The sequence below is a fragment of the Malaya genurostris genome, chromosome 1 (assembly GCF_030247185.1).
Source record: "Malaya genurostris strain Urasoe2022 chromosome 1, Malgen_1.1, whole genome shotgun sequence".
NCBI classification, from domain to species: Eukaryota; Metazoa; Arthropoda; class Insecta; order Diptera; family Culicidae; genus Malaya; species Malaya genurostris.
The window spans coordinates 27695477-27707634 of NC_080570.1; the positions used below are offsets into that span (position 1 = coordinate 27695477).

The 12158-nt window shown below is 36.1% G+C and overlaps 1 protein-coding gene across 1 annotated transcript in view; it reads right to left on the reverse strand.

Moving 5' to 3' along the window:
• LOC131428017 (craniofacial development protein 2-like) overlaps window positions 1–12158 on the reverse strand; it is an 80546-nt gene that overhangs the window by 16656 nt on the left and 51732 nt on the right. The window lies entirely within an intron of this gene.

Here is a 12158-nt window from a genome sequence, read left to right on the forward strand (position 1 = left end):
ATCATCTACGTATCTCCACCTGCGATTAGGTAATAATCCCTGCTTATTTAAAAGTTCTTCAAGGTTTGCCATGAATAATTCACATAAAAACGGGGAGAGTGGATTGCCCATTGGTGCCCCTTGTAATTGTTTATAAAATTCCCCTCTGAATTTGAAATAATTTACATTCATGCAAAGCCGGGTTAGAGTAAGATAAGACCGTACTTTGCATTTCCATAAACTACTACTATTTTGTTGAAGTAACCAATCTTCCAACAGATTGATTGAGTCCTTCACTGGGACACTTGGGAATAAGGCGGTTACATCGAAAGATACCATCATTTCGTCATCTTCGATTTCGCCTGAATTCTGAAGTTGAGTAACGAATACCTGTGTGTTAGGAACTGATTTACTGAAGAATTTTTTTGGCATAGATTGGAATTCTTTTACTAGCCAATTGGATATTTTTTGAGTTGGGGCCCCTACTGAAGAAATGATGTCCCTTATTTCGTTACCAGGTTTATGAACCTTTGGTAGTCCTTTTATTTTGGATAAAGAGGGCTTAGAAATTTTGAGACTACTGAGATTGATATCGAAGTTTGGGTTGCATTCATGAAGAGTTTTATTTACATTTTTAATAATATCTGGAAGGGGGTCGGCTCTTTGTTTCCTATAAGGGCCATCATTGATTTTTTGGGTTTCCCTTATCAGCCTTAACATAAAATACAGGCTTTTCCCGCAATTGTTTCACTAGTTCTTTATCACCCATATTTTGTTGATTTTTCAGTGAAGTATATTTAATGATATCAGCTACAATAGTTCTGGCATCATTAATTTGAGAAAAAGAAAGATTACAGTTATTTAGGCCTGTTTCTACGTCTATAATAACTTGTTCGAGGTTTACTTTAGAAGAAATTGCATAATTTAACCCAAGATTGAGAAGTTTTGTTTGTTCGATGGTAAAATTCTGAGATGACCGATTGATTAGGAAGTCTTCTGAAAACTGTATTGGAGGTTTTGGGGGGCGGCGTGCGGAATTTTTGAAACGTAAATTTTCGAATTTCTTGTGAAGAAGAATTCGTTTACGCTCAGATTCGCAATGTTCTGCAAATTTAACTTTGCTTAGGAAAATTTCGAAACCTTGGGGATTCAAACTCTGGCGCGAGAATATAGTTTTTCCGATTGAGCTAAAATTTTGCATGATGCTCATGGGACCCAAAAGTAAAACGAAAAATTTAGTGAAGCGAGAAAATAAAGCTTTTCATATTTTTCCCATACAACCTTGTCCCACCCTATTGCGCACCAAGTACCTATCGATGATCTAGCAAGCATAGGCGACCTTTTTAACGGAAAATTCCATTTTCCATACAAAACAACTTTAAGGATTTTTCTCACTTTTTCGGCAAATTTTCTTAATTTTTTTGATGTATAGAAAATAGAAGATATGAGAAAGGTATCCTTACACCTCTATGTAGAATAAAACAGGTTTTTCATAAATCCATTTGCATCATTCGCTCTGGTAACTCTATTTACACTCCTTTATCGTTTCTCAGTTGTCTCAGAATGGAGTTTAGTACCAAGACATTTTTTTCCATTAAACGTTATGTTTTGTGTCTTTTCAACCATGTTTATTTAATGACATGACTGAAAGCAACTTAAATGACTGTTGTGGATTTGTGCTTTGCAAAAACTTATCCACTTTACCGATGATTTACTCCCGCAAATATAATACTGTTCCGCAAAGCGTAGTTGAATTTAAATATGCGTCAAAAAACTTCGGGGTCGACGAGAAGCGACACAAAACAGACGAAGCGTCGGGAAAAAAATACCCCTCCTAACTCATTTAGTATTCTGATTTAACATTCAAATGCCATGTGACAATTTCTCGACGTTCTTAACCTATTCAAAACAAAAACCCGGCCCGGAGAAAGGTACCATCGCGGTGCTCGATGATAAATCGATTGAATTATGCTCGATTGAAAAATGTACGCCAAATTCAATTATTCAGGACATGATTGTGTCCCATCAAAACAGTGCCGCCATGATTTTGCGGGTTCCCTCTCATTGGAAATTCACTGCAAATCTGTGCCTGAAATTTTCCCGTCATCGCATGGATAAATAGGTGAACCGAAAACAACAATAAAAAAAAAAGACAACTGTTTCCTTTTGCGCAATGGAACTGGTGAAAGGGAATGCAAAATTAGGCTCCGATATTTTATTATTGCATAGTAATACAGGCACGTTTCCGGGTTGTGGCATTTTTTTTTTCAGCCTAAACAAAAACGACAAAGATTATTAATCGATTGGCAGTTTTCCGTGCAGAGATCGGTTTGGTTTTCAATCCGCGTCCTGAACTGGAAATACCCGAGACCGGTTTGTGTCACGAAGTGAGCACAGCAGCATAAAGCAAGTTTCATGCAGTGTGTGGAAAAGCACTATAATTGAATTTGCCACATTGCGAATGGACGTTACGTGACTTTTTTGTTAGATGTAAGCGAGATGAAGTTTGATTTGTGTACCGTTTCCATAACGGGCACCACGACGGAATGATGGATGCAACAGCAATATGGGGGGGATAAAATTGAGTGGGGGTAAAGATTTGATCAAACATGAATTCAATTTGGTCTGTGTTTACCGGGGACTCACGTACGCACGTAAGCTGCTCGATTGTTGTTCAATTGAGTCCGCTATTATGTGTTTAGAATAAGCTCGAACATTTCAATCGGAACAATTGAAACGTGTCATTTACAGATGATTGATAATTTATCGGAACAGCTGGGTAATGAACGGTTACGATGTGATATGTAGCAGTAGGATTATGCGTTCACATTCGCGGTTTTCTATAACATTACTTTTAATTTGATTCTATAGGATTATTTGCAATCGAATGCATCAATGAAAGTCTGATACAAAAAAAAAACGCTTTTAACACTCCAAATACCAAGCCTCAAAAAAAGTTGGAACGGTAACTTTGAGCAGTCATAGCTCAGCTGTTTTTCAACGAATCTCAACAAATTTTACACCCTCGAACTTTGTGAAGTTCGTAGATTGATTCCAAAACTTTGTAGCAGACGATTGGTAAAGGAAAACCAGTGAAAATTTGATTTTTCCCGTTCCAAGTTTTTTTCGCGCGCCCAATATGCCCTATCTGCTTTGCAATTTTCTTTCCTTTGGCATAAACGTCGCATAGAAAATATTGAATACTTCAATTTTACCGAGTCATAACTTTGTTGTTAGTCAACCGATCTTCAAAATTTGTTCTCCATTGGAAAGGTACCATTTTCACAAATAAAATTCACTAAAAAAAACGAAAAATAGGGTTATCTACCCAAAGTTATAATGAAAACTGTAGATAGATGACCTAAGAAAAGATGAGACTTTTTACAATGATCGTAAATATCTCGAAATTCAAAGCGATGACCTATATATTTTTATACATCATTCGATTGCTAGTGATACCAGCTACAATATTCGCTCAACTACCATTCCTGCACAATCAAAAGAAAACATTAAATAATCGATGAATTTATAAATATATATGAATTTTTCATTTTTTTTTTCACATGTTTGTATATAACTCAAAAATTAAAGCGATGACATGTACATTTTTTTGATTCAAAATATTGGAATCATTACCAGAAACAATGTATTGATGATCAAAATTATATATCCGTTCGAAGAATCTCAAAAAAAATGGTACAAATACAGAGAATTTCTATAATTGAGAAAATTTAGCGAAACAAAATCAAATCAAAACTTCTAAATTTTATGACATATATTTTGTTATTATTTTAGTTGGAAATTTATTATGAACAAAATTTACAAAAAAAAAGCTGAAACTTGGATTTCACTGAAAATCTTAAAAATTTTGGTAAATATACCTAAACTCTAAAAATAATTATGTTTTTGTATTGGACAATTTTTATGCACAACCCAAACGAAATTGACAACTACTCAAATTAGGTTTTTTTGTTTTAGGTTTTTCGTAAAATCTCAAAAAATCGGTACAAGATCGGAAATTTCAAAATTTCAGATATATTTTGCGTTCCAACGTTTCTGCAAATCAAAGTGAAAATATTGGAATCCGTTTTGATTTCATCTGTTTCAAAGAGACGTAGAATTTGCTTTTTATTATTAAAATAAATTTTGTGACAACATAAAAATTTTGAATTATTACAATTGTCTTGTACAATAAGAAATAGATTGTAAAATTATATGAATTCCATATACTAACCCATGGCAAAAGAAACCAACAACAATTTGAAAAAAAATTATTGCTTGATTTTTGTTTTACAAGCAATTAAGAACAAAAACATATATCTTCAATTTTTCGCTATCCTAAACGACATCATTTATAATCGATAGAATATTAAAATTTAAATATCAAAAACTTAGAATTATTTCGGAATGTATAGAATTCGAAAATCATTTGAATTTTCTATTAGTATACAATTCAGAAAAAGTAGAATTCCGAATTTAGCACAAAAAACTACACGAAATTAAGTAAAACTTGTTTTATCCACTTAGTTGTGTAATGATGCCTTTCTCATATCTCTTTTATTCTCATATAAAAAATGTAATTTTCAAACAGTTTTGTTTGATTTTTGAAAAACATGAAAGCTAGTGCATGAACTAGTGTAACCTACAAACTGAAACAGTTCTCAAATCGGTTAGGTCATCTTTGTCAGTGAAGTGAGTTCCACTATTTCAGGTACGTATGAAACTGAAATCACCCCGAATATTGGCTTTGCAGCAGCCTTTGCGATTAGCACCAACCAACCAATCTATTTGCAGCTTACAGTTATCTTCGTCTCGTAAAACAACCTCTTCATTTGAATGCTATTCACTGAATGAAACCTTACACCTATGTTATCAGAACTAACTGGCTCAAGTGGCATGTTCCCCTAGTTATTTGGAGATTTGTGCCTTGCCGTTCAACTTCCTGATGGGAAGAGAAGGATAAAAGGAAAATGGAAGGAAATTGGGAATTGGGTGAGGTGGGAAAACAGAACAAAACATAATGAAATAAATCGTCCTGCATCCCCGAAAGGATGCTGAACGATCTGCAGGTACCAAAATGCACGTTTGATTCCCAGAATAATGCAGAACGATTTCTTTCCGAATATGCACTTGAATTAATTTAACACTTTAGAAGACAAAAATACCTTATTTTCATATTTCTATATATATAAAAATGCAGAGATCATTCTTTGTAATCGCATCACGTAAGAACGGATGGACGGATTGAGATGCTTTTTTTTTTGTTTGATCAGTTTTTACCCCCACCGGGTTCGTACATCAAAAAAATTAGGAAAACTTACCGGAAAAGTGGGAAAAACCAATAAAATTATTTTGTATGGACAATGGAATTTTCCACTGCAAAAGTCGCCAATGATTGCTAGATCTACAATTGATGTTTGGCGTGCAAGGAGATGCTCAGTATTTCGCCGTTGAAGAAAAGAATACTAGATCTTTGGAAAATTGTTTGGCGCGCAGCGAGTAGATTTGGGTGGAGATTTTACATGCATGATTGATTCGTCATTTGGAAACACGTGCTTAATAGGATATCAAAATCATTACTTGCCAAATGACTGTTTTAGCTATACCGTAAACAGAAACACAAGTTTTAATGTCATTTACCAGTAGATGTAGTTAGATGAATTATGTTGGCCATCGTGGGCGTGAGTTGAACAAATAAAATTATGTAACGATTATTTTACGTATCAATGTTAGGATTCTGCTGCTGAAATAATGAGTTCAGATGAAAATATTTTCCTTGCATTTAGCATGCTGAAGTTTGTTCAGCCGATTCGGGAGAGTTTTCAAGAGTGGTTTACTTCAAAACGGTCTGATTAGCATGCTATTCATGACATTTGTAAGCAGCTTAAGCCAAATCATTTCATTTTTCGAACTTTTAATTACTTGACGAATTACCTTATGCAAATCATGAATATCATATCTGAAGGAGCAATCGTGGCATGTAAGAACCATTAGTTGTGAGATCTGCTGTTTTATACATTGGCTTTAACGATAAGAAGAATACTGGTATAATCACTCCTCATGTTCACTCCGCTAGAACAGAATATTGATTCTCAGGACTGAATACTAAGCAAACCGATGTGGTGGCTCGACGAATGAGAGGCCTTTTGATACAATTCTTGAACGAATATAGCGTTCATGTCAAAGTTAATGGACACAATATTTAATAAAAGGGTAATTTGAACTTTCGAATGTCCAAGTATTTTTCATTTTATCGCTAATTCGTTAATCGAAAATTGATCCTGTCATTATCCTGCTACGAACATTCATCAAACACGACTAAGTAATATCACTAGCGGTGAAGTAGGTTATGGACAACCGTTCAAAATTTGCTATTAAATTTTAAACGTCTTCAGTACAAATAAGTCTTAATATTCAATGATAAACAACAATCCCCGAGGACTGCTTTTGGAAATTTGTGGGGTCAATTTAAAGTATTTATCTTGGTCATCTCTTTTTCATCCATCTGTTAATTTATTTATTTGTTTATTTAGGAGCAAGGGAAAAGCTTGCTGGAGCTGAGATTTTGGTTCTCCTTCTCCAGCAGGCATAAAACCTTCTCATCTTTTGTATCAACAAATAACATTTGACCAAATGATATATAACGAAATCTTAAATTACCCTTATTTAAACTACAAAGCTAACTAACAACTATTCATATTGACTAATTATCATAATAAAACTAGCGGGAAAATATTTGGAGAAAACGGGATTTAATGGCGTTACGAGATAAATTGAAATTAAATCCATCAGAGCAAGTATTGAATACGCGACATATACTCGAAAACGGTTCAATGAACCCATAGTTAGTTCTAGCACGAGGAATTCTGAGAAAGGGATTAAACCGCAAATTACGCCGAAGAATGTCAAAACTTAGCTGTTGTAGGAGATCTGCACTATCAATTCGAGATTGGATGAGGTCCGCGACGAAAACAGCTTTTTGTGTATCACGGCGGACAGATAGCAAATCGAAGTGTATGTCTACAACGATTTTCGTAGCTTGGAAGATTAAATGGATCCCTCCAGGGCAGGCGACGCAAAGCAAAACGAATGAACTTGCACTGAACAGTTTCAATGCGTAGCTTATCTGTTTGATAATATGGTGCCCAAACAACAACAGCATACTCGCGAACTAGAGCGCAATATAACGATTTCAGGCAGTATATGTTATTGAAATTTTTTGAGATGCGAAAGATGAATCCTAGCATCTTTAATGCTTTAGAGAGGGTATATTCTATGTGATCTTTGAAACTAAGTTTTGAATCCAATAACACTCCTAGATCCTTAATTGATGTCTCCCGTTTTAGTACAGCTTGCGAAATAGTGTAATCATACATGATCGTGGTTCGTTTACGAGAGAAGGAGATAACGAAGCATTTGAAGGCGTTGATAACCATTCTGTTGACGTTGCACCGGTTAGAAAATACCTCCAACTGTAACTGCAAGAAATTTGAGTCTTTCAGATCTTTGATAAGATGAAACAGCTTGAAATCGTCGACGAATGATAACTTCATACATTGCAATGCGAAATTCAGATCATTTATATATAGCAAAAATATGAATGGTCCTAGATGGCTTCCCTGAGGAACGCCAGAGCTCACGATGAATGATGGAGTAACGCAGTCGCTAAATTTCACGGTCGTACTACGACCAGTCAGATATGATTTAATCCAATCCATCATCCCACATGTCAAATCTTTAGTTTGAGAGAGATCTACAATCTCTGTTTAATACACTGATTCGAAGGATGAGATGGCAAACGGTGTATTTGTTTAGTTTTTGCGTAACAAAAGCATTGAACATATCCACAATAATTCTTGATAATATTTCTTCTTCGGGACGAAGTTATTGTGTTGGATATGAACTTGTCGTAATTCGTTTATTGTAAGCCAAGTAATCAGTAAAATAATGGAAAGAAACATTAACGTTTGGCAACTCTGCTGTTCGAAAACACAAATTTAAAAAAATAATTTCAGGCGAGACGAAGTTCGACGGGTCAGCTAGTAGCTAATAAATGACTTACATGATACGAATATATTTTCTGTCAAATACAAGAAACGGATTTTTTTCGTTTGCCTCAATGTTAGATATAGCAGTTTAAAAATAACCTTTTTTTTAACTAGTTTTGCTCATAACTTCGGTTCAGAAAACGCTACCTGAATACGCTAGTCATTAAAAAATTGGTTTTAACCAACTCTAAAAGATGTTCAAAGACACCTATACGAAAAGAGAAAAATATAAAAGCTAGAACAAAAAATCTGATATTTTGAGGAACACCCTAAGTTGCTCTTTAAAAATAGCTGTAACACTAAAACCGTTGCAGATACTACTATGGTGTCCTCAGCAAAGCTGCTCGATATAAGTTTTTCAACAATTTTGCCGAAGAATGCAGTCCTCTATCTCAACACATCCGGAAAATAAGTTTTGGATTACCCTAATAGTAAGAGCTACCCTACTACCATGTACATCGACATATGGCTTATCTTCACTGATCATTTGTTTTGAAGACATCATAGCTCTAAAGTATAATAAGGTTAAGCCACAAATGTTTTTGTCCCCCTAAATTGTGGATCCGGACCACTGTGCAATGCAATTTAACTCGGAAATTTTAAAATTTCCGATTTTTTACCTTTTTTTTGAGATTCTACGGTCAACCTACAACAAAATCAGAATTTTAGTAGATATCAATTGCGTTTGGGTTGTGCATAAAAATTTTTAAATTTTTCAGTGAAATCCAAGTTTCAGTTTTTTTTTGTAAATTTTGTTTATAATAAATTTCCAACTAAAATAATAAAAAAATATATGTCATAAAATTTAAAAGTTTTGATATCATGTTGTTTGGCAAAATTCTCCCAATAATAGAAATACTCTGTATTTGTACCAAATTTCTTGAAATTCTTTAAACGGTCATATAATTTAGGTCATCAATACATTGTTTCTGGTAATGATTCCAATATTCTGAATTAAAAAAATGTACATGTCATCGCTTTAATTTTTGAATTATATACAAACATGTGAAAAAAATGAAAAATTCATATACATTTATAAATTCATCGATTGTTTAATGTTTTCTTTTGATTGTGCAGGAATGGTAGTTGAGCAAAAATTGTAGCTGGCATCACTAGCAATCGAATGATGTATAAAAATATATAGGTCATCGCTTTGAATTTCGAGATATTTACGATCATTGTAAAAAGTCTCATCTTTTCTTAGGTCATCTATCTACAGTTTTCATTATAACTTTGGGTAGACAACCCTATTTTTCGTTTTTTTTCAGCGCATTTTATTTCTGGAAGTATTACCTTTCCAATGGTGAACAAATTTTGAAGATCGGTTGACTAACAACAAAGTTATGACTCGGTAAAGTTGAAGTTCTCAATATCCGATTCGCGATGCAGGTGCCGCATGAATGCAGATAGGGCACGTTTTGAGCTTGAAAAAAAAAACTTGGAACGGGAAAAATCAGATTTTCATTAGTTTTTCCTAAAAGATCGTCAATAATGATATACCTAAAATAATCTACAAACTTCACAAAATTCGAGGGTGAAAAATTTATCGAAATTGGTCAAGTAACAACTGAGCTATGATAGCTCAAAGTTACCGTTCCAACTTTTTTTGAGGCTTGGTGCTTCGCGTAACTTTTTTAGGCTTGGTATTAGGAGTGTTAATCCACCCAGTGGGGACTTAATTCTAGCAATGCTATCGGAACAAATGTCGGTATCCAGCCAGGCTTTGTGCCGATTTCAAAAGCAAACAAAAAGTTTCTCATTTGACAAGCAATCAGTTGCTGCGGACGGCACTTTCCTTCATAACTGCTCAAACCATGAACCGGGAAAAATTGTCAAATAAACTATCTTCGGCCAATTCAGTTGAAGCAGTAAAAAGCTGATTGCCATTTCTGGTCCTACTGGAATAGTGTCAACACCTCCCCTCGATTGCTAGCTTTCGTCTCCTAAACCGTGCAGAGAAACGAAATACTTACGGTTCTGAGTCGGTGGATGAAAAAACACTATCCAGTTGTTTATTCATGCCCGCCTTTTACTTTTACACCTGGCATAAATGTTTCATCCCTTCGCTTAGTGTCAAATAGCATCTTTCATTCAAATGTATGCTAGTTCTCTGTCTCGCTCTGTCTGCTAAAACCACTTAATCCTATTACGTAAGATTCTCAAAAGTGCTAAACATATGTGCCCTATTTCGTAGTGTTTTTTTTCGGTTGCACCGCGTAGTATTTATTCGTAAGTAAAACAGTCTTGCTGTAACGTTTCCATTGCCGTTTGCAACTGTTCTGCTGTGCCTTGTGTGCGATCCATCGGATAGACAAAAAACCATGCGCCGGTCGGGCAGTTGGCTAACTTTTTTTTTCGGCAATAGAACTTCTCGTCCGACAGAACACCCCAGAACATATGGGGCATCGTTATGAACGGCCACTGGAGGATTCTCAGTCTTGAAGGTATCCGGTGGCTCTATTTAGAATAACTGCTTTTTCTGCTACTTCCGTTTTTTTTCGCAACCGATCTCGGTGATGAAAAAAATGGGACATAATGCACTGAGTAAGTTTTAAAACTGCAATTTTTTTTTCGTCACTTTCCGTGGTCAACCACTGAATCAACAAAAAACCACTCCGTGGTTAGCATACCAATACGAACTATTGAAGGTGAGACCGGGGCCAACAGGCCCACGGAACAAATGTGCTTACCGCTTTTGTTTCTTTAAAAAAATCACATCATTGATTAGATTGTGATTGGAAAAAAATTAAATGAAAGCAGACTTGTCAATATTTTAGTTCCGTTGACTGGAAAAACCATTCATAGTCTTCGTTCCACGTTACCTTTTACCTTTTACCTTTTACATATATATATATATATATATATATATATATATATATATATATATATATATATATATATATATATATATATATATATATATATATATATATATATATATATATATATATATATATATATATATATATATATATATTTCTGATATTACAACTTTTAAGATTTTATCTGATCAACAATTCTTCTCCATGTAACTCGATCCATGGCTGCTTGCCTCCAACTACGTCGGCGCCCGATACTATCCAGGTTTCGCTCCACTTGGTCCAGCCACAGTGCACGCTGCGCTCCTCTTTGTCTTGTACCTGCCGGATTAGAGGTGAACACCAACTTGGTGGGGCTGTTGTCCGGCATTCTCACGACATGCCCCGCCCACCGTACCCTTCCAGCCTGGGCTACTTTCCGGATACTTGGCTCACCGTAGAGTTGCGCTAGTTCGTGGTTCATTCTTCTCCTCCACACTCCATTCTCCTGCACACCACCGAAGATCGTTCTCAGCACCCTCCTTTCGAAGACTTCGAGTGCTTGCAGGTCCCCCTCGAGCATTGTCCACGTTTCGTGCCCGTAGAGAACCACCGGTCTTATCAGTGATTTGTACATGGTGCACTTCGTGCGGGGGTGAAGTTTCCTGGATCTCAATGTTTTGTGGAGTCCATAGTAGGCACGACTTCCGGATATAATGCGCCTCTTGATCTCCCGGCTGGTGTCGTTGTCCGCAGTCACCAGTGAGCCAAGATAGATGAACTCGTCAACCACCTCGAACTCGTCGCCGTCGATCGTAATACTGCTGCCCAGACGTTGCCTATCGCGTTCAGTTCCGCCAGCCAGCATGTACTTTGTCTTGGACACATTTATCCTCAATCCTACTCGTGCCGCTTCGCGCTTTAGTCGGGTATACAGATCTGCTACCGTCTCCTTGTTTCTACCGATTATATCCACGTCATCAGCGAAGCACACGAATTGTCCGGATTTCGTGAAAATCGTGCCCCGCATGTTGAACCGCGCTCTTCGCATAACTCCTTCAAGTGCGATGTTGAACAGCAGGCAGGACAACCCATCACCTTGTCTTAATCCCCTACGTGATTCGAACGGTTCCGAGAAACCGCCCGCAATCTTGACACAACACTGTACACCATCCATCGTAGCCTTAATCAGTCTTGTCAGCTTCCCAGGGAAGCCGTTCTCGTCCATAATTTTCCATAGCACTACACGGTCTACCGTGTCGTATGCGGCTTTGAAGTCGATGAACAGATGATGCGTCGGGACCCGGTATTCCCGGCATTTTTGGAGGATTTG